At 45.6% G+C, this 23,574-nt stretch overlaps 1 protein-coding gene across 1 annotated transcript in view; it reads right to left on the reverse strand.

Annotated features, from left to right (window-relative positions):
- The window catches only part of NCKAP5 (NCK associated protein 5), a 946,230-nt gene that overhangs the window by 32,460 nt on the left and 890,196 nt on the right, over positions 1-23,574 (reverse strand). The gene's annotated exons all lie outside the window — the stretch shown is intronic.

Here is a 23,574-nt window from a genome sequence, read left to right on the forward strand (position 1 = left end):
CCATCCCTGTCAGCTCCAGGTTGGCCACCATCAGAAAAATCTCCATTTCCCCCTATTTGATTCTTTCAAAATTTTACCCACCGTAAACTTTTACATCTTTCTTGCTGACCAGTTGTTTTTTATTTAACTGTAAAAATCTTTAAAAGCATCTCATTTCAGAGGTGTATATCTTCTTCCTAGCTTTGTTAAATTTATTTTTTTATTGGAGATTACACATGCTTCAAAATACTACCTACATTAGCTGTTAACTTTCTTGTGAATATTTTTGCTTCACACAACCCCAAACTCATAAATCCTGATTTGTCTTTAAAATCCAGCACTCGGTGTAATTAGACTGAAGCAAATGTGATGGTTCATGCACCTATTTTAAAGCAGCATATATCTGTTTACGTGGACTTTGAGAAAATCAAATCCACTGGCTCTGTATGTATGTATGATGCCATCATGACCTCACGGAGGACCAATTTCATGGCTTCTATTGTTCAGTAGTGAGTGAAGTTCTCTACTCATTGATACTTTCTATGGAGTCTAGTCCTGCTTATGCTTAGAGGCTCACACCTATGAAATTGGGATGTTCCAATTTCTGTGAGCAGTTGTTAATGTTATTGTTTTTCTTAAAAGCTAATCGGCCCTAGTGGAGATAGCGATCATACTACTCCTTACTGAATAGTTCCTGTGGTCAAGGCACTGTGGTAGAGGCTGCATATACACAATTCCTATATGTTCCCACAACTTTATGGAGGTAGATTCTGTTATGCCCAGAAAACTGAGTTTCCATAAAGTGAAGGAGTTTCTGTAAGGAGAAAAGGGCCTTCTGATTCCAGAACTCTTCATCTTTTTATTGGAATCATTATCAGGAAGTTTAATCATCTATATTCACTGGCCATAAATGTAGACAGATTTTTAAAGCTCTCAGTATTAAAAGAGATAAAATGAAAATGTAGGAGAAATTCTCCAGACTCACAATTTGCAACTCTTTAAAATGATCACATTAACCATCATAAATGAGGACACACTAGAGTAGTTACAAAAGGGCGAGATAGTGCCCAGGTGGCCGATGGTCTCATATCCCCATACTTCTAACCAGGGTTCCTGAGAGAGCCGTCACCTGGAGGAACTGGTGCATTCTCAGGATGTGCTTGAGAATGCATGCAGGTCAGTTCAGACTGAGCATTGTGACAAGTGCCACTTGAATTGACAACACCCTTTGGGTATTTTGTGTATTTAAATCGCAGAGTTGTAACACATTGACCAACTGACCAAACCTGCTTTGTCATTCTTTGTTATGAGAAATGCTGAACCCTCTGAGAAGATGCCATATTCAATTATATTTCCTGTTTGGAAATTTTTAAGGTTTCTTGAGAAATGAAAGTAAGGCTGGGGACACTAACAAAAGTAGAACTAAAACTGCACCATTGTTTTCTATTGACCTTTCTAAAGGCTTCCGCAGGTCAGCTTCAGGTACCATCTTTTTCTCCATGTCCTGATTGAAGCTAAGTGTATATACAAATGACATTTTTCACTTTGATATAAGTGATCTATTTTCCAGCCTGAAGAGAACTGGGAAATGACTTTTTATTTAAATAGAAGGTGAAACCCTTTGGGAAACTAAAAGGACTCAAGGAAGATAGAGAAATGGCTGTTTCCAAGTCAACAGGAGAAAGGAAGAGTCTTTTTGGTTTTCAAATTCATTGTTAGGGAAAAATGTTTCCTTCCCCATCAGACTTCCACGTTTCCTTCTTTAAAATAGTCTACTCATACTTGTGTAGGTTATTTTTGCTGCCTGCTTGTTAAAATGTGAAACACACCAACAGGGGCTTCAGACTTTCATGAGTAAACTGTCATAGTGTGCCTTTTATTAGCCCGTATGGCGAACCCCGTGTGGCAGGAGCTCCTTCCCATTTCTGAGCCTTTCGCTGGTGAGAATATGCTAGTGGGCTGTGTAGACCTGGTCTCAGGAACCAGCCGCACAATTCCACAGGACACACAGCCCTGCCTGTAATGCAATCTTCTGGTAGCATTCTGGCATCCACTCTGATGGGGTTTTGAGTTCACACATTTTAGGACCTCATCATACACCAACACCTGCTCATCTTTTCCTTCTAAAAAAGACCAAATGAGTTCTGTCTTTTATATTCATTTTTTAAAATTTATATTTATCTATATAAAAAACAAACTCAAAATAGCCCATTATAAAAATTATACAACCTGCTTTAGTCTTCAAAATAACTCTCAGAGCACGGAAGGCAGACAGACTTGGCAGACCTGGGTAGGAATGTGGACTTTTCTAAGGTGCTGTTTTATTGTATTTAGGGTGGAAATGCTATGAAGTAGCTGGGAAATAGTATTTCTCAAGGTGCAATCCTTAGACCAGCAGTTGCACCTGAGAACTAGTCCTAAATGCAGTGTCTCAGGCCCCACTGCAGATGCACTGAAACCAGAAACTTGGGTGGGGGGGTGGGGACCAGACACCCGTGTATTAACAGGCCTCCATGTGATTCTGATACACACCCAAGTTTGAGAACCACTGCTGTAGAGATGAACCATGATCAATACAGAAGGCTTGCCTGCCACCTTTTAGAAGCTCAAGGAATAACAGCTCTTCTCTTTCTGACATCATGCCCATTATGCAGAAGAAGAAAATAAGGCACAGAGCTGAGTGGTGACAAAGCTGGAAGGCACACCCAGACCTCTCTAGCAGAGTGGCAGGGGTGCCCACTTCTCTACCCAGCACTCTCTGTGGGACAGCGGAGACAGTTCTAGAAACCTGGCTAAAGCACCGAAAGTGTAGGTGGAGACTCGGTTCTTCTGGACATAACACAGCGGTACAATGCCCACCTCCCCCCCCCCCCCCCCCAGGCTGGGGTTTAAGATGCTGAACTACTTTAAAAATTCCAAAACCACAAATTATGATCAGCTTAGAGTTTCTAAGTTTTAGAAGTGGAATTTGTTTCACAGATGATCCACTTCGGTTCTCAGAGCTCAGTAGATCTCCCTCCTGGGAGCATATTAGAATCTCTCCGAGGGCTTTTAGTCATCCTAATGGGAACACCTCACCCAGAGTTCTCATTTAATTGGTCCAGAATTCAGGTGGTTAAAAGCTCCTTAGGTAGCATTGCCAGATAAAACACAGGACACCGGGTAAACTTGGACACCTAGGTAAATATTAAACAATAATCTCGTTGCTTATCTGAAATTCTAATTTAACTAGATGTTCTGTGTTTTTATGTGTTAAATATGGCAACCCTATTAGAGGATTCTGAGGGCTACGTAGGGCTGAGAAACCTCTTGTAATATCACCACGGTGACTTGGGAGGCAGGGCACCATCTGTGCCCACCACACCTGCTTTTTTTACATTAGAAATGTTTTGTATTTTGTTCTGTTTTACATTTTGGATCTCTGTAATATTTTGCTTGCAAAAAAGAGTTTTTCTTATGAGGAAAAAAAGGTTTGTAAACCTCTGATGTGATGTCTTTTTTCAGTTGAAAAATCTTGAGACCCAGAGAAGATGATTTTAGCTAAGCTCTCATTGCTAATCCCCTACAAAACCAACCTGTTCCATCAGCGGTTGAAGGACCCCTTTCCTCTTTCTTTCCTTTGAGCTGTGGTTCAGGAGTAAGAGGTGCTCTGACTGTATTTTAAAAGTGCGGGCAAACATGGAGGAAGTCCCTCCAGTTGTGGCAGACACTGTGTGGGGGCTGGACCCAGGGATTCCGATGTGTTTCTGTCCTCAAGCAGCTGGTGCAGAGAGAAACACGCATGGGGTGCATCTCCAGGAAAAATGCCGCCTTGCCTATGGCTGTTCCCTCCACAGTTTGACTACATTCAATGCACCTTCCTTTTATTCCGAAGATAAAAATGCTGAGGTTTCAGGAAAACACTGGTTTTCCCAGAGGCAACTGGAGGCAACTTGGAATCTAACCTAAATGTCCATTTTGGAAGTTAGAAGGATAAAGAATGTATGATGACAAATGATATGGGGAAGTACTTTGTGCTGTGGTGTGAGTCACAATGGCTACATCTGTCTGATCTCTTGACAAATGACCTGGAATGTTCTCCAATTAACTGCATAGATTAACAGTGGCGGGGAATAAGACACATGTCCTTCCATTTGAGGAAATGCATTTACTCCCGCCCGGATCCAGAGGAGGGTGGGTAATCATGGACAGGGTCTCTGTGCCACACACAAGCGAACACGCAGAGAGGCCGGGATGGAGCGGAGTGGTCCACTCTCCAGGCCCTCCCGGCCAGTGTCAGTCCGTAGCCTGGTGATGGGCAGCGAGGAAGGACAGCTGCTCCCTTAGATGCCAAGAACCCAGAAATTAAAAGAAGCGCCAGCTCCTTCTCTCCCCTTTCAGGTGATGGGGGAGCATTTTAGGTGATGTTGGCCTCAGAGAAAGAGGTGGAGGAGCAAGACTAACAAGCCATAAACAGGTCAATCTTGAGGGCGAGAGAGTTCCAGAGATACAATTATCTTCCCCTAAGAGTCTGGACTGAATCCAAACAGTCCCCAAGGCTCACACAACATGGGGAAGTTGTCCTCTGTTTGCACCAATTACAGAACAGTTATTGATTTATAAGTCTTGGTACTTTCTGGGTATTTTTCTGTTGTTTTGTTTTTTCATCATATCTTCCTAACACCATCACCACCAAGGGAAGTGTACCACCATACCCTTAAGTTTCATTATGGAGGTCACCTTCAGCTGTGATTTCCAAGCCTCCCCCTCATGCCCTCCCAGGGTCACTATGATTCTGAGAACCTCAGGGCAGATGTCCCTGAATTGCAGAGGGATTTCTAGGATTTATAAACTAAGTCTGTTACCATTTGAGGGTAAAAGGTACATAATTGCCAGATTTCCCACAGATTTGTGAAAAATGTTTAAATAATTAACATAGCTCCATAAAAATGTATATAATTATCAGAATTAACAGAAGTTAAAATATAAAGCCTGAAAAGTTTTATAGTCCTATCTAATAAAGAGGGAATATGCGAATTGACTGCCACGCACTCACAAAGATGGCGGCGCCCACAGCCAATAAGGAGGAAATATGCTAACTGACTGACACGCTCTCAAAGATGGTGGCACCCACAGCCACAAGATGGCAACACCCAGTTCCATCACCTCTGCTGCTGCCACTGCTGGCAGCACAAGCCTCCTCTGGAGTCTCCCAGTTTCTTCAGTCTCCCAGCCACCCAGGGCTGGCCCAAGGCACAGGCAAGCCTCACATGGCAGCTGCCCAGCCAATGCCCAAGGCACAGGCAAGTCTCGGATGTCTGCTTCCCAACTGATGCCCGAGGCGCAGGCAAGCCTCAGATATCAGCTTCCCCACTGCCCAGGGCCACTTGAGGCTCAGGTAACCAGGGCCGGCTGAGGCTTGAGCTGCAGGCAGTGGCAGCAGCAGAGGTGTGATCAGAGGTGTCTCCTTCCCCTGATCACTGGGTCTCCTCCCACCCCTGAGGGCTCTCGGACTGTGAGAGGGGCAGGCCAGGTGGAGGGATCCCCTCTCCAGTGCATGAATTTTCATGCCCTGGGCCTCTAGTTATTAATAAAATTTAAGCAGTCAATTTCACAAAGAAAAATCAGGCCCATACATTTACAGATAAGTTTTCTCACACATTATAAGACTAGATCATTCTAATTTAGACAACTTCTCAAAAAGGATAAAAAAGGAAATAGTCCTCACTCATTTTATAAGACCAGTATTACTTTGATAACAAAGTACAAGAAAGTACAAAATAAAGAAAGCACAAGAAAATAACACTGGGCCAATTGCAAACAGGCTGGCTTGGATCTGCTCCAGGCTACAAAGTTTCAATTGTAGAAGGTAAATAAATCCCAGATACCAGGGCCTCTGCTTGGGGCTCTGGGGGGCGTGGCTGGCCTGCAAACCACCACAGGCCCCTCAATCAGGCCACCCCACACCCCAAGGGAACCCCCATCCTGATCTGGGACACCCTTCAGGGAAAACCAGCTGTCCCCCACCTGTGCACCAGGCCTATATCCTATCTAATAAAAGAGATAGGATTGATTATCACTCCAACACACAATATGGCTGCCCCCATGTGGACAAAGATCTTGCCCCTATGTGGACCCAAGATGGCCAGCAGGGAAGGGCAGTTGGGAGGGACCAGGCTTGCAAGGGAGGGCAGTTGTGGGTGATCAAGCAAGTAGGGGAGGCCAGCTGGGAGGCACCGGGCCTGCAAGGTAGATCAGTTGAGAGGGACCCGGCCTGCAAGGGAGGGCAGTTAAAGGCGATCAACCCTGAAGGGGAGGGCAGTTAGGGGTGACCAGGCCGGCAGAGGAAGGAAGTTGGGGGCAAACCGGCTGGCAGGGGAGCAGTTAGACATCAATCAGGCTGGCATGAGAGTGGTTAGGGGGTGATTAGGCTGGCAGGCAGAAGGGCAATCAGGAAGGCGGGCAGGCAAGGGGTTGGGAGCCAGCAGTCCTGGATTGTGAGGGGTCCCTGATTGGAGAGGGTATAGACTTGGCTGAGGAACAACCTCCTCCCTGCCCCAATGCACAAATTTCATGCACCGGGCCTCTAGTATAATTATATTTTACTTAATTACTAGATTAAGATAAAACCATATAATCATCCCAGTCGATGTATGTATACTTTTTGATAAATTAAACATGAATACATAAATCTAATTTTTAGTTAACTAGGATTAATCGAGAATGTCTTTCACCTGATAAAATTAATCTACTGAAAATAATGTTACAACAAGCAGCAGCATCCTAAATGGACAAACACTTGCAGTGTCCCTTTTAAAAACTACCAATAAGATAAGAATGTTTTTCATTACTACTTCAAGTCAACATTGACTGGAGAGTTTTTTTAATCATATATTCATTTCGCAGTATTCCATACTAACCTTGCCCTTAAATGTAACTTGAAAAACAGGTGTTTTAAGACCCAAAGGTGTTTTGTTTCTTTTTTTTCTTTTCTTTTCTTTTCTCTTTCTTTCTTTCTTTCTTTCTTTCTTTCTTTCTTTCTTTCTTTCTTTCTTTCTTTTTTTTTAAAGCATGCTCAGTAGCACTGCATATTTTAGAAATCAATTCAAAGAAAGAAGAAAAAGGAAAAGTATAATTTGGCATAGTGGGTTGTACATCCAGGAGTATTATCCAAGCTAAATATCATCTCACTCTGGGGCCAAGGAATTAAACTCATTTTGCTTTTTCTTCTTTAACAAACGCAGAACTTAAAGAGCTGTTTTAGCCCATAATTTTGTTCATCTTATGATCCAACTGGTATTATACTGAATAACATTTGTAATTTAACTGTATTATGTGTGTGAACTTCGATCCCCAAGGAGAACTAAAAGAGAGATTTTATAGCACTGAAGTGATAAATTTTTAAAAACTTTTTTACATTTTCCCCCACTTTTGATAAAGGTCTCAGAAATTCTACTGCATTATACTTGCTCTGAAAAGGCACCTGAGTTTTCATGAAGAGAATGATTTATTTGCCTTCCATTCATTTGACAAATATTCACCAGGTGCCTCCGCAGTGGGTGCCCAGCACAGTTCTAGGCACTGGTGACACCCGGGTGAATAAAAGTTTCAGTCCTGATGTTGCTTAGTCTTCCAGAACATGTGAGTGTTGCTCATGATAAAGAGGGCAGAGGTGGATCTGGGAGTGCATAGGATAAGGATTCCCTGTCCCACTGTGTGCTCTCCTTTTCTCTCAGAAAACCTTCCATTACTACACTTGAGATACAAGAAGAAAAACCTTCCTGGCTCCTGTCACTGCTCTCCACCAGAGCTACACATCATTGAGCCTTTCTTGGTAAATTAATTAACAATAATAGCAGTACTGAAAGGGCACCTTTCAAAAAGGCATGTTGCACACACTATCTCATTTAAATACTGCAATTAGGTATTGTTATTGTCATTTGATGGATGGGAAAACTGGACTCAGAGGAGTTCAGAGATTCCACACATTATGAATATTAATTCAAGGCTTTCTGACTCTGAAGCCTTCATAAACATTTCCCAGTATACCTGGTTGACCCATTCATTCAAACATTCATGCATCCATTCTCTCGTTCACTATCTCAGCAAATGCTGAGTTACATATCAAAGAGAATTTTGGACTTCATGTTGTTCTCTTGAGTGTATGCTGAGGGTAGTCTATCCATAATTCATCAATACCATATTCTCCCTAGCTCTGTAATACTGTGAAACCCATATGACGAACAGATCCTTCTTTCCTCTTCCCTTGGTTATTTATTTTTAAACAGAGTTCCTTTTCATGGAATAACCTGATTCATAATATGGTGAACCCCTAATTTCCTACCAATGGGGAGTCCAAGCAGAGGTTGAATAAGAATAGGAGGCATTCATTCATTCATTCATTCGTTCATTCCTCAAGTAAACATTGAGTGCCAGGAATTCTGAGACTATGTCACCAACCAAATAAACAAAAATCCCTGTCCTTTGGGAGCTGACTTTGAAAGCAAAGGTAGATAAGACCACTTCTAAGTTCTCTTCCAACCCAAAAGCATTAGGTTCTTAGAAGTGGGAAGAAGAGGCAAAAAGAGAGGCAAGTTATTTGTTGTTTTCAACAAAGGCCATAAGACAGATTCAAGTTTAAGGGCAAATTCTGGGAGCAGTGACTGCAGATCTAGGCCTGTTCCCATCTGTGTTCTGTGCAGGTTCTCTGTTCACCTCTCAAATGCACTGGACACATAGATCACAACCACTGCCAGTTGGCACCATCTTTATATTATAAATCACTCCTCAAACCATATGACCTTCTGTTCTGCTAACTCTCTGAGGGGGAACACAGGCAGTCACCACAAGTCACTGCTCTCTGTTGAACCACTTTATTTCCCAGCTCACTCACTTGTTCCTAGGAGAAACTCCCTTCTCCTGGTGCCCACTCAACAAGATTCTAAAAGGCCCATCCCAGAAGCCACTGACTTCCTTACTACTTTATTCCTTTTGCTGGGACCCTATTGATGCTCAGCCTTAGAATCACGGATCATTCATTCACTCAGCTCTTCAACATACATGCAGTAAGCCCTTGCTATGGGCTAGAGATTCAATATAAGAGGTCACAATTCTTGCCATTAAAAAACAAAATGAAGCAGGGAAGTCCACAAGGATAATGCCACAAGGATAATACCAATTTGGTGGTCATGGTAAGATTAGGGAAGTATGGCATCACAGAGAAAAGACACAAGCCTATATCTAGAGATCTGACTTTGAAATGATATTGTCCATTTGAGATGGGAGAATAAGTCTTCATTTGGCCTTTATGTAAAGTTACAGAGAAGGAGTTATGAGAGGGGATTGGCAGGCTCTGATAGGGTGGGGGTCTCTGTACCATACTTTAGGAAAGTTATTTATATGCTGTTGGTAGTGTTAAGTGCTTTTAAAATTTCCGATTTCTTCTCATGACAAATAGCCTGTAAACCCTCTGGGGTCAGGACCATGTCTCATGTTTCCTCTCTATTTCCCATAGCACTTAGTGATGATTTACAATGAGTCTGCAACAAACACTGACTGAGCATTACATGGTCGGCAAACTGCAGCTCATGAGCCACATGAGGCTCTTTGGCTCTTTGAGTGTGGCTCTTCCACAAAATACCACTGCCTAGGCAAGTCTATTTTGAAGAAGTGGCATTAGAAGTTTAAGTTTAAAAAATTTGGCTTTCAAAAGGAATTCCAATTGTTGTACTGTTGATATTTGGCTCTGTTTGCGGACCACTGTTCTAGACAAGGCCACAGGGGAGGTGTCACTCTGCTTGAATGGCCCAGGAATCAAACTTGCTCATCTTCAGGCCTGCCATATAAGTCCTCCCAAACCAGTCAGTGATAGGATAGCACAGTCCATGAGTCACCCAGAGGCCCTTGGAAACAAAGGAGATCCTGTACATGGGCATGGCTCCCGTAATCATTTTTTCCTTAATTAGACCTGATGGTGAAATGAGTGACAGCAAACTCCAGAACGTGGAGATAAAAGGCTGAGGCTAGGCAGTTAAATCATTGTCATGGATGGAACCGGGATCTTCTCATTTTACCTAATTACCAAATTGTCTCCTTCACAGCTGGCCATCAAAACAAGCAAACAAAAACCGATTGATCTTCCATTTGCTAAATTATCTCTTTAAAATCAAACTGACTTGGAACAACTGGATAGTCAAATAAAATGTTGGATTCATATATGAAGACAAAAATTTAAAATGTATGGGTACTAGAGGAAGCATGGGATGGATTTATTTGTTTGTTCTATTTTTATAACACTTTGTTATAACTTTGGGGAAGGGCTTGTTATAAAACAAAAGACTGATGACTTTGACCACATGGAAATAAAATCTTCTTCCCTGTAAAAACATCCCAAGTGACATCAAAAGCAAATGAAAAACTGGGAACAACATTTACAGCTAGTATAAAAAACGAAGGGATTCTCTTCCTACCTTTGAAAAAGCTCTTAGAAATTGAGATAAAAGAGACTAACAACCCAATAAAAAACTGTGTAAAGGTCACTAGCAGATGATTCACAGAGATAGAAACACAAATGACATTTAAATAGATTTAAGCAACCTCACTCTTAATAAGAGAAATCAAATTCAAGCCACACTGGAAAATCATTTTTCCTAAGGAAGACGGGAGAACACAAAAGTGTGACCTTAAATTTGTTGGTGAGGCTTTGGGAAGCCAGACATGCCAATCACTACACAACTCCCCCGAAAATACATAAGCTTTCTGGCTAATACTCCACACTCTGGGACCCTGTTCCTTAGAGGACTAGTCACATTAAGAATGCACAGCCACATGATGTCGCTGTGAAAAGAACAGGGAAGAATGTTACCTAGTGCCATGGGATGATCCCAGGATCTACTGGTAGATGGAAGAAAATAAAACAAGCTGCAGAACAGTGTATATGGTATGCTTCCTCTTGTCTGTGAAATGTTTACTGGCATTCATTTAGTTTGCACCAAGAAAGACTGGAAGGATGAACCAGAAACCAATAAAAATGGTTAACCTATATAGGGGTAGGGATACAGAGTCAGGAGAGAGACTTCTGTGATGCAAACAATAAAATCAAAATGTTAAATGATACCGGAAAAAAACTTCGATAATCTCCTCAAATGGCTGAGACTACTGAATGCTGAAGCATAAAGCTTGACATCCAAGTCACTGTAGCATTTGTTCAAGTGGTAGAACGTCAGGCCTGGGGGGATGTGGAAGATGTCCAGCTTGACACGGGCAGGAAAGAGAGAAGATCTTGCTGGAGATCACTAATGAGTCATGGCCAAGAATACAAATGCTTACTTCAAGTTGGGTATGTGAGTCCTTGTGCACAGCACAAGGGTTTCCTGGGCCATGGAACAATGTTGGCATGACTTTGAGCCTTCCCTAAAAAGTTTGACTCTTTAGCTTTTCCTTTCATGGAATCCTCAGGAAGATACATGCAGGTTGCTTTGGTGGTGATGGGGGGAAGAGGGGTAATCTCAGGATGAAAAAGGCCAAAGTGACATGATATAACTAAGGATAGACCAAACAAACCAAGATACAAGGAGATAGAAGGTTTTTTTTTTTTTTTTTTAAAGGATCAGAGTGGAAGAAGTACTCTTCATAATGCTTCTAGGGGCTCACAAACTGAGAAGCAAGCTAATTGGGGGAGCTGGGAGCCAACCACTGACTTCTCTGCTCAGGGTTGAGTGCCCGCTTGGCCAATGCCATGGGAAGGATGTGGTCTTCTTTTCTAGTTAAAGTACTTAAAAGGTGGGCTGATTTATTCATTTATAATAAAATTTCTGGTCTAATTTTAAAATGGAACTGTTCCCTAGATGACCTAGCCTCCCTGTATTTCTGGTTCCCATGTATCCCATGTAATTGAATCTGAATGTGATGCTGAGTGATAGCTTGGGATATTGCTACTTATTGTGAAAACAAATAGGCAAGGAGAACACTGTTAGGCTTGTTTCAGGAACATTTAAATCAGTTCTTTCTTATTTCCACTACATTTTAACAGCAGATAAAGATAATATGAGACGTCCCTTAATGAAATTGCATGACCTGGATAATTTATGAGGAAAGTGTACCTTTCTGGGGCTTTAGCTTCACCTTATTTTGGACCCCAGTTTGCAAGTTCCCTGTGCCCCCCTCCCCTCTTCTAATATCCTCAACCTCCAATTCCAGGAATTGTCCTCCCTCTCAGCCAATTTACCATAACACTTCTCATATTTATTTGGCACAGTGCAGGCTGCAAGCCTTATCACATCTGTCATAGCTGAGCACCCCCCGAGAGGAAGGCAGTGTGGGCACGGGGTGGCCCAGGGAACTTACTCTCAGAAAGGCTAACATTACTCATCTGGGATCACAAAGCCTGTTTGCAGAGCCAGAGCAAGACTCAGGCGTCCTAACTCCCAATGATGGGCATGCCGACCACATCCAGCCAAATGGCCATGGCTTTTGGGTTCAAAAACGGAGAGCAAGCAGTTTTATGACTCACTGCAGGATGCTGGACATTTTTCTAAGCAAAACTCCTGGGTTAGAAACTCCTGTTTTTTTTCTTTTTCACCGCCCCCCCTCCCCCCCAGCTCATTTGCTTGGTTGTACAATACATGTGACTGTTTCTAGGTTTTTGACTGGCTGGTGAGAGGCAGTTGGGATGGGAAAATATTGGAAATGGTCTCTTTATCCTTGAAATCTGAGAACAAAGCACTCTAAGGAATTTCCTCCAACACCGCAAAGATATGCAGCTGCTGTTCTCATGTTGCTCACTTTAATTACTTCTAGACTTTGCCTGAACCCCAAGCCCTTTCCCTGCACCTACCCACTTCTCCAACACGGCTCCTTCTGTTGACCCAGCACTCTTAGTTTCGAGACGGATGTTAATCTAGGCTTAGCCTTTCGGTGGGAAGAGTCAGCAAGGGACCCTTCCTAAATGCCACTGTGCTTTTTAGCCAAACATGTGACTCTAAGGTCCTCAAGGAAACCCAAACCCTGTTTAGTATGTTGTTCCTTCATGTTTGACCTAATTGCACGTCACCTGCTTCACTGGAGCAGAGTGAGAGCGAACTATCCTTGGGTTTCTTACAAACCTGGGAAGGATTCCCACCTCTGCGAGACCCAGGTTCTCTAAGAGACAGAAATTAAATACTAATGACTTAATGTGCAGCAGTCTCAAGTACTCTGCTGTGTCACCTCTTCAGACCCCCTAGCACTGGACAAAGGCCAAGTGTGAAAGGCCTACGGGAGCATGAGCTCCCTTTCAAAGCCTCTCAGGGACCAGAGCATCCTAATCATCCAAGGAGGTGCCCGGCCAGGCCTGGGGCGCCTGCTGGGCAGGCAGTGGCATTGGCTGCTCTCACAATGTGTCACAAATATTGACAGCTTGTCCCTCTCATTAGACAATTCTGATGGCTAATGGTCAATCTCCTGGCTTCTTAGGGCACTATTGACATTCTGCATAGGAGAACTTTGTTATTGGGGCTCCCTGTGATTATAGGGTGCTTAGCAGCATCCCTGGGCTCTATACAGCCATTATAGTTCTCCCCCACCCCAACATGTCTTCGGCCACTGCCAAATGTCCCCTGGGGGCACAGTCCCCCTGTTTGAGAGCCCCGGGGCTGGGTGATCCAGTGTGAGCACTGGAGGTATTCATTGGATTATAGGCGACCTCTACAGAAAGCTATCCTCCAACCGGCTATGTGCCTCCTGGGAGGCTTGCCAACTTACACTTCCTTCTGCTGTCCCTGCCCGAGGCCGAGGGACACACATTTTCACAAATGAAAGGCCACCTAATTAATTGCTCATGTGTTTAGCTGTAGGCCCCTTGCCTAGCCTCCCTCCAGCCCTGGCAGCCACGGGCTGCTCATTTGCCCAGGACTAGGCATCATCTGCTCCCCCAGGTGCCCGGCAACCACCAGGGGCTTGTTTTTGACTTTGAAATTCTACTTTGCAGGCTCCTGCTTAAATGTTTCCTGCTCCACACATTTGAACTGGAGGTGGGTAGCTCTGAGATAATGATTGGTGGGGGGAAGTGGGGGAGAAGGAGAATGTCCATAAAGAGTAACAAACTCCAGGGTTTCTCTTTCCTCCAAAATGTCTCATTAGGTCCCGGACGTGGCCTTCTGCTCTCTGCACCCTGCAGTCCAGTTTAATTGAGAGACGGCTTCACCACACACACTGCTCTTTCGACAGGAGGGTAAACTCGTTCTGTCCATCCTGACATTTGCTTTCTTAAGGGCCTCACAATATGCAGCTTAAATAATTGAATGCAGGTCGCTTCACAGCTTCCCTTTTCAAGCCTGTCTGAAGCACAGCGGGTTCTCGGTAAGGGTCAGCTTCCAACCACGTGACTTTAGAAGCTAATAAGGTTTTTTGTTTTGATTTTACTTCGTTTTGTTTTGTAATTGTGCATGACACTTTCCCCAACTAAACCCCCAACCTTAGCCTCGTTCACATCTAGACTGAACAGGTGAGAGGGCGGTGGGGTTTTCTGATGGTGGACAAGTAGTGACACAGAGAAATTTGAGACTCTGGTTCTGTACGTGTCATGGTCAGTACTTTCCATGTGTCACCCAGCAAAGTGTAATGCGAGGAGACGAATCCCGTGTGTTTCATTGCACGTGTCCATTCTCGTTGAGCTGGGATGAGCTTGTCAGACATGAAGCAAATCTTTAAAAGAACCCAGTAAGAGAGAAGTTCCAGGAAGGACTAAAGATAACTCTCGCCTGTAGTGTCCATTTTAAACAGCAGGCTTCTCTGGGGGAACTGGGAGTGATTCTGATGACTACGGATTTAGTTGAACCCAATGCTGATTTTGCATATCCTGGAGATTTGTCATCTTTAAGTCATGTGTCAGATGAATGCTTTAAAATACATGCAACTTGGTGTGAATTCTTCATAATACAGAAAAATCTGATTGCTCTATTAATAGCCAAAACTTGGCCTTGGGAAGGCAGGGTGGCCGAGTTTTTAACATTCAAAATTCATCGTCTCTGCATAATTAGTTGTGAATCTCTAAACGTTCAAGCTGAGGAGTTAGCCAGATACTGGAGATGTTATCCTTCAGCGTCCCTCTTAATATTGCTCCACAGTCATCATTTCCTTGTGTTTTTCTAATTACTGCAAAACCAATTGCTTTTTAACTCACCTGCCCCAGCTCTTTGTAATTTGTTGAATGTAATCACCTTGGAATGAAGAGAATGTACTCCTTGTTCAGGAAATTGGGGCCTGATTAGATGAGCATCATCAGGGGGCCCGATTTGCTTGGCTTGCTTAGCCTAATGGATGCATTTTGAGGGTGGGGCTTAAGGGGAGAGGGGCTGCTGTGGAAAGTGAGCTCTGCAGTGCAGTGATCTGTAGACCCCAGTGGGCTTTAATTTGAAGTAAATTTATAAAACGAAAAAGAATTAGGAATTCTGGCTCCTTGCTCTTTGGAGCCAAAGGCATGGCCTTCGACAGTAGAAGGCACCCGTTGAGCTTCTAGAGCAGCTCCGCTCACACAGGTGCTTCAAGCCTGTGTGTCTGTGTGTGTGAAGCACCCAGAGAGCAGGGCACTGTCACTGACCTGCCCCACCAGCACCCTCTACTGGCCTGGACACAGTGGGAGAGAAGAAGAAACCAAAACAGACAAACCTAGAGATCAACTCTCCTCTTTGCTTTTATTGTTTTTTGCCAATCTTGTTTGTTAACCAACCCATTCAATTTGGAGAAGTTCAGAGATCAAGTATCAGAAGAGCACAGGTTCTGAGCCTCTGTTTATTTCAGATCTCAAGGGTGTAATGTATTTTCACCAATAAGAGTGACTCTGTGACAAAAATTCCCAAATTGGGGCAGAGATGATGAAAACCAAGCCGGGAGCATGGGGCCATTTACAAGAAACAAAACAAGATTCTGATGTGTCTTCAACAGCCCCCATGAAAAATCATCTGAGAGTAAGCTAAAATTCAGCTTTCTTGAGAAAAATTGAAAACAAAACAAAACAAATGGATTCCCTGCTTTCTCGAGCATAGTCCTCAGAGAAGGAGGAATGTCCTCATTCAGTTTCTCTCAGTAGCCACTGCTCTGGATCCTTCTGTCTCTGGACATGGAAAGGCCCAAAAGGATGGTGGATGTGCACAAGGAGCTGATCAAGGCTTACCCTGTCTAGTGAGTTAGATGCATTTTTATTCAGCATTTATGAAGTTTATTAAACACCTCTGATGTGCCAGACCTGGCACTAAGTGCAGAATATGAATGAGAAGCAACCTTGGCACGAAAGAGAGAGCTGAAATGCAAAGAAATAAGTATTATCTCAAGTGCTGAGTAACAGAATTAAAGATAGTGTTTTACAGAAGAGACAGGAAAGGTAATTGGGTGTCTCGGATATAGGAGCATCTGGGAAGACTTCTTGGAGGAGGTAAAGCCTGGCCGAATCTTACAGAGTGAGTAGAAGTTACATGAAGGTTAGAGAAGAAGGGTGTTGGTCTGAAAGCCATTCTAAGAAGCAAGACCACAACAGCAAAGGCAGGGAGATGCCTGCAGCACCCAGTGCTCAGGACAGAGACAGTGTTTTGATGATGCATAAAGTAAAGGCGGGAGGTGGGAAAGATGCTGTCAGAAGGGCTTTGTGAACTTTGCAAGAGGAGGAGACTGGATCCTGTCTGTGACTCATGGAGATACTTAAAGAGTTTAAGCAAAGGGACTGATGGGACTCTGCACTTTGGTGGCAGTATGGGTGGATGGCAGCGGGTTGACTGGAGCCAGAGAAAAAGGAGGATGTGCTTGATGTAGCCTGAAGAAGGCACCATGGCAGAGGAGCTAGAGAGGGGGCAGATTTGAGAAGTATCTGGAAGGGCAGCCAGTGGGACTTGGGATGCCCAGAATTTGCAGGGAGAGTCGAGGAACCCTCCCAGCTTCACAGTAAGGTTGTCCCTCAGTATCCACGGATTGGGTCCAGGACCCCACAGATACTGAAGTGCCAGATGCTCAAGTCCCTGAGGTAAACGGCAGAGAGCAGTGCATACACCCGGCCGTCCACATCACAGGCTCCTGCTGGAAATGGTGTTTTTGATCTGCAGCTGGTTGAATCTGCAGATGCATAATCTATGGATAAAGAGGATGGGAGGGCTGGCTGCATTCCTAAAGGGATGGCAAGAGCACAGTTAAGGCAAAACCTAAGAAGCAGAGATTCTAGAGAGAAAAGAGGAAGCTTCAGGTTGGGTTTCTGCCCAAGAGGCACCTGGCCTGGTCAGTGATGGTGGCGAGCAGCCTGGCAGATGAATCAGAGGCTTGGAGAGAAGCCTGGACTGACGATTATGTTACTTTTTATCACCAGGTCCCGCAGGGTTTATCACCAGGTCCTCGCCCTCCATTCTGAGATGGGCACTCACTGCTGCCATTCCCTGCACCCTGTCCCTGGTTCTTTCTTTCCCATTCCCTCCATTCCTATCCCTTGCTCATTCCTTCTGTGAGGCTGCACCAGCAGGAAAGAGGCAGGGATGTTTGTATGGCCAGCCTGGCAAGTTATTGTGGGTAGCTCTGTGGAAACAAAGCCACAAAAATTACTCCTGTCTGCAACCTCACCCGCTGGGCCACCAACCCAGCTCCTAAATCCTGCTCCTGCTGCTGACTCTGAGCTAACAACCTGGACTTCTAATGCGTATTTCAAAGTCAAGCTAAAGAAACCAGCCTTGAGAGAAAAGATGTATATTTACTTTAGTGTTTTATGAGCCCGGAGGCAGGGTTTTGGAAAGCAGGTTGTTGTTTGTTTGTGTTTTTTTTTTTTTTTTGCCACATTTGGTGTGATTCAGGGAAGCAAATGAGCACGAGACACCAGGGATTGAGGGGGTCGCAGGGCTCTCTGTCTTACTGGGAGGCCCCAGCATGCTCTGAGGCAGGGTGCCTGGCTAGTGCCTGAGCAGCCAATGGGGAGCAGGGTGACAAGGTGCGGTCCCCGGGTGCACATTTCCTAGAAGGATAGATGGCCACTGTCAGTGCCCTCCCGCCAGGGAAGGAAATTTCAGGGAGCCAGGGAGGGAGCGCATCTTTGAGAAAGAGCAACTGTCTTGGAGAGCATCCAGCAAGACTTCAAGATCCACCGGCAAATTCCATTCTGCAGGTTGGGACCTCTATTACAAAACCTTGTTACTTAAAGAGGGAACGGGGCCGGGCAATCTCACACTCACAGGCGCACGCGGCGAGAGCAGCAGAGCGGCGACCTGCGGGGAAGAATATCTCTCCTGCACACCCAGGCACGACTCCAGCCCCTGTTTTTCTCCTAATTGTTTCTGTTTTCTTTCCAGATCACCTTTGCCAGCACCTAAAAAGTCAATGGTGCTGCATGCACCTAAACGCCTCTTCCTGGGATGTGTCAGAGCCAGAAGGTGCCACAGCCAGGCCAGCTGTCTGCGAAGGTTCCTCCTTCCTGGCAGCCTGGCACCAAGCAGGGCTGAGCTGTGCTCGGCTGGGCTGGGGGCACTGTGTGCAGATGACAGAACTCTGGTAACGGGTCCGCTTTTATAATTTTATTTTTATAAAAATATACTTTTATTGATTTTAGAGAGGTAGGGAGAGGGAGAGGGAGAGAGGAACATCAGTGATGAGAGAGAATCATTGACCGGTTGCCTCCTTCACACACCCCACCAGGGATTGAGCCTGCAACTTGGGCATGTGCCCTGAACCACGGCAGTCTGGCTACAGGTCCACTTTTAAAGGCAGAGGGAGGGACCCTTTGCTTGTGCAGCTCTCAGGGTTGCTCTGCCTATACCTCAACGTCTTATCCCAAGAAGCACCATCTGCCCAGGCGCTAAAGCAATAGAACAAAAGAAGGGATTTGCTCACAAAGGATGAGCAAAGTGAGCAGAGGGAGAAAACAGCTCAGGCCCAGGCTATCTTCATTTTCAGGAGACAGAGGGTGTGGGAGAGTTCCCTGTTCACCAGGGTCTATAATCAACATCTCATATTCATTCCTCTTGCTTTGCACAGGAGTCTGAACAAAGCCATGGCAAAACAGGAACCCTGAAGTAAATATGCGCGTAGTCTGGGTCTCCCTCATTTCGAGTCAGACAGTTTGGCTTATCTTGTTTTCTTCTTCAAGATGTGTTCAAATTGCCTTTAGACCATCCCCCTCGCCCCCTCTCTTCCTTCTCCCCACTCCCAGCTGGAGCCCTGCTGCCAGGGAGAAACAGGGTCCCTGGATGGAAGGTTGTTTCTCTTCTAGTAACAGCCCCGTGTGGAATCACGTATCCTCTCTCACACCTTTCTTCCCTGGCCCCTCTGGCACCACAGTCCCCGCTCTCTTCCTCCCTCCCTGAATGTTGCTGCTCTGTCTGCTGTGCTGCTTCTTTCTTCCCTCCTTGACCTCTATCTCTTCATCAACATTCCCTCCCCGCCTGCTCCCATCTGGACCCAAGATCGTAAATGACACCTACGTGGCCGATGCTCAATTTTATGTTTTCAGGCCTGGCCTGAGCTGCCGAACTCCAGACACACAGCCCACAGTCTGCCAATACCTGCACTTGCTTGCCCAGCTCCTCAAACTCAGTGTGACCAAAGTTCACCATAACTGCCGCCCAGCCCCAGCCTCAGCCTCCCCCTCTCAGGCAGCAGAGCCTCTCTCCCAGGACCCAGACCCTGGAGCCATCTCGGACTGTGCTTTGCCTTCCACCCCACCTACAGCCAATCAGTGAATGGGGTTGCATTTTCAATTAGATCTGGAATCAGACTATCTCACTTCTTACGTGGTACAAGTGGCATGTGGCTACTCATATTTAAATTCAAGTTAATAAAAAAAATAAAACAGCCGGAACCAGTTTGGCTCCGTGGATAGAGAGTCAGCCTGTGGACTAAAAGATCCAGGGTTTGATTCCAGTCAAGGGCATGTACCTTGGTTGCGGGCACATTCCCAGTAGGGGGTGTGCAAGAGGTAACTGATCGATGATTCTTTCTCATCGATGATTCTAACTCTCTATCCCTCTCTTTTTCTCTATGTAAAAAATCAATAAAATATATTTAAAAATAAATAAATAAAAATAAAACAGAGCAAAAAGGCGAGGCTCAAGAGAGAACTCTTTGAAAAATTATAGCAAAAGTTACATTTAAAAATTCAGTTCCTTACTCACACCAGCCACATTCAGGTGCTTCTGGGCCACCTGGCTGGTGGCTGGGACACTGCCATCAGTGAGGAGGCTCTCTTAGCCAGGCCGCCCAGCCTCTCACTGTGACCACCTAGCTCAGCCGCGGACAACTTTTGCCTGGATGGTGTAATGACCTCTCAATGGATCTGGCTTCTTCAGGTTTTACAACATGACAGCCAGAGTCATCCTTTTACAGCAAGGCTCTCGGAGTTGTCCAGAGGCCCCCACATGTGTCTCTCAGAAAAGAAGTCCTCGGGCTAGCAATCAAGACCTTCTCGCTCCGGTCCCTTGCCTGTCTGACCTCTCCCAGCCTTGCAGCATGTCCTGCTGCCTGCTGCTCCCTCTGAGGCTTCTGCCCAGGCTGTGCCCTCTGCCCAGAATGCTCCTCCCCGAGATCTTCCTGGGTCCTCCCTCTCCCCCTTCACCTCCACAGCAACATGGCCTCCTCAGTGAGGCTGCTGGGACTGCTCCACTTTAACAGTGCCCCTTCCAGCACCCCTCCCAGCGTCCTGCTCTCCCATACCACCTTGCTTTCCTTTTTGTGTCCATAGGCCTTATCTCCTTTCATCACACTGGATGCATTTCCAAGTTTATTATATGTATGTCTTATCTGACAGGGGTCTTTGTCCAGTTACTCATGATGGAGCTCAGACCTCACTGACTGACAGGGGTCTTTGTCCAGTTACTCATGATGGAGCTCGGACCTCACTGAGTGGTGCTTTAGAGCTGGAATGGGCCCTGGACATCATTCCTGGATGGAGCAGTTGGGGGTCAGAGAGGGGGTGTTATCACTGGACTCACGATAGTTCCAGGGAAGAGCTTGGACTAGGAGCTAGTCTGGCCCTAGGCGTCTTCAAGGGGCAGGCCTCAGGACAATGAACTCCCTTCCCTTTCCTCTGTCACAACCGGAGAGACACTGACAAACCACAGAGATCTAATGGGGACAACAACCAAACTCTAATGCCAGCGATGGCTGCCACTTTCAACCTTCCAGGATGCAGCCTGGCCCTGCCTCTTGGGGGCTGGCAGGGAGTGAGGAGCAGAGTAGAGGCCCCAGGTAATGGCTATTCACACATGCCATTCCTACCCTGACATGTCACAAACACCGAGGCTCTTGGAAAACTGGAAACACGCATGGTTGCTAGATTACATTTTTCCCTAAAGTAACATCAGTCTTGTTTAAGAAAAAAGTCATGGTTTCATCATGTCATCGATAAATTAGTATTGGAGGAAAAAGTTGGTCAATGCAAAAAGAATGCTGCTTTAGTGCGTTATTAAAATATTAGAGGCCCAGTGCATGAAATTCATGCACTTGGGAGGGTGTCCCTCAGCCTGGTCTGCGCCCATCTTGCAGTCTGGTTAGACCTGGGGATTGGACCTAAGTCAGCAGTCAGACATACGTAGGGAGAGGCTCCCCCACCACTGCTGCACTCACCAGCCATGAGCACGGTTCAGGGTTTCTGGATGAGTGGTGCACCCCATGTGGCAACACACTGACCATCAGGGGAGAGCTTTTGCATTGAGTATCATAGCGACAGGTCGTTCTGCTATTCGACCAATTTGCATATTGGCCTTTTATCATATAGGATTCCTGACAATCCAGAATAGATTAGAAGAAAGGCAGAGCCCAGACCACATTTTGTGTTGGGGCGCATCTGTCCCTCTGTGTGTACAGAAATGCCGTCTGAACGTACATATTTCTAAGTGCCTCGGGATGATGGCTTTTCTGCTGCCAATTCTGCTTCCAATAGGAATGGCGTGAGGGAGTTTCACGCTCATAAAGAGACCTGCTCACAATGGCGTGGCTGCAGGTCCAGCCTGGATTCTATCCAGGCTCACTGGGCGATTGGACTGGCCAAAGTATGCGATTAAGAACAAACTTATCTTTATAGCCATTCCTTCATTACCGAGATAACTCAATTGGAGACTTTTTGGGAGATGCCAGATCTGGAAATAAAATCCTTACTGCACTGCAATGTCACGAAGATTAGACCAGAAAACAAATTGATGTCCGCAGACACTCTTCTGTACGTGCCAGAAAATTAGATCTCAGGAGAGACGAGCTGAGAAGTGACATCTCGGGGCGGGGAGGAGGCAGAGCACAGGGAAAGCACTCCGGGGGCTTCCCAGACAGAGGAGTCCCGGTGTCCGCCTGCTCGCCTGTGTCACCTGGGGTGGTGCTCTTTGCTGCTTTCACTAACTTGCCCCTCCCAGCTTCCAAACCATTATTTCCACAGCCCAGTCACTGTCACTGTCACTGCCACCATGGGCAGAGTACGAGCACTTTCTGGGTCCCTTGTCCTAAGTGAGCAACAGGAGACTGGTAAGGTGACTCACACAAATCCCGCCGTTGACAGCTGGATTTCCTGGGAGGGAACCCTGTGAGGATGTGAAACAGTTCACACTTGGCTGTTGCTGGTGCACAGAATGCTGTTCCCAATGCCCCGCTCCCAGGTGCGACTGGGCTTGTCCATCACCGGAGCTGTAGTCAGGCCTGTGCTAATGAAACCTCTGACCACACAGCCCTGTCCCAGGCGGCCGCGAGTCGGCACCACCTGCTCTGCATCTGGCTTACTTCTTTATGGGTCCTCTTCTCTCAAGTGCCTGTTAGAGTTGCTGTTCCAAACCTCATGGCTTATTTAACTGATCTCATTACAGGCTTTCAAGTATCAGAGGGTACGAAAAAGATCAACCTTGGGAACAAAAGAATAAATGTTTGCACAATTTAGAATATTTCTCCCAGCCTCGGAAAGGACAGGAGCCTTTAGGAAAGCAAGCAGTTGCTGACCCTGTATAACCCTCAGAGGTACTGACAGAGGTCAGGCTCGGGGACCCAGTCTCCCCGTTGCTCACACACACACACAGCCTGTCACTGTGTCATTCACTCAGTCATCCACCCATGTAACAGATGCTTATTGAGTAGCTTCCCTGTGCTACGCTGTGTGCTAGGTTCTAGAGCTCAGTACAGAGATTTCAATAGCAAGAATGCTGTCTATTAAGGATGACAAGTCTACAGATTATGGTTCCAGGGGAGCCTCATGGCTCAAGTTCCCAAGGTCCCCAGGAACACTTCCTGGGTATGGAGAGATGCATGTTTCACCCTTCTATTCAATAAGCACTAATGGAACCGGGTGCTGTGCTGGGAGCTGGAAATACAAAGCTTGCTCTTGTTTCAAACGCTCCCTCCCTGCAGTCAATGAACCAGAGTTCTGAGTTCCAAGTCGTGGTGGTGACTCTTACAAGATGGGCGCGATTTCCAATGGGCAGAGCCTGTGGGAGCTGAGGAGGAAGGGGACGCCCGAGAGGAGAGGTATGTTTGGGGGAGAGGGATGTTGGGTGAGGAGTGTCTGCCAGCACACGTGGGGGGAGGCACAGTGAATAATTCTCTTTTTCTTGGAATTGCCCAAACCACGTTGCCACTATTACCCCCTATTGTTGCTAGACTACTTCCCCATCCAACTCTGGGTCTCTCTCTTTTTTTTTTTTTAAT

Source organism: Pipistrellus hanaki, assembly GCF_964339955.1.
Source record: "Pipistrellus hanaki genome assembly, chromosome: 8".
Taxonomy (NCBI): domain Eukaryota; kingdom Metazoa; phylum Chordata; class Mammalia; order Chiroptera; family Vespertilionidae; genus Pipistrellus; species Pipistrellus hanaki.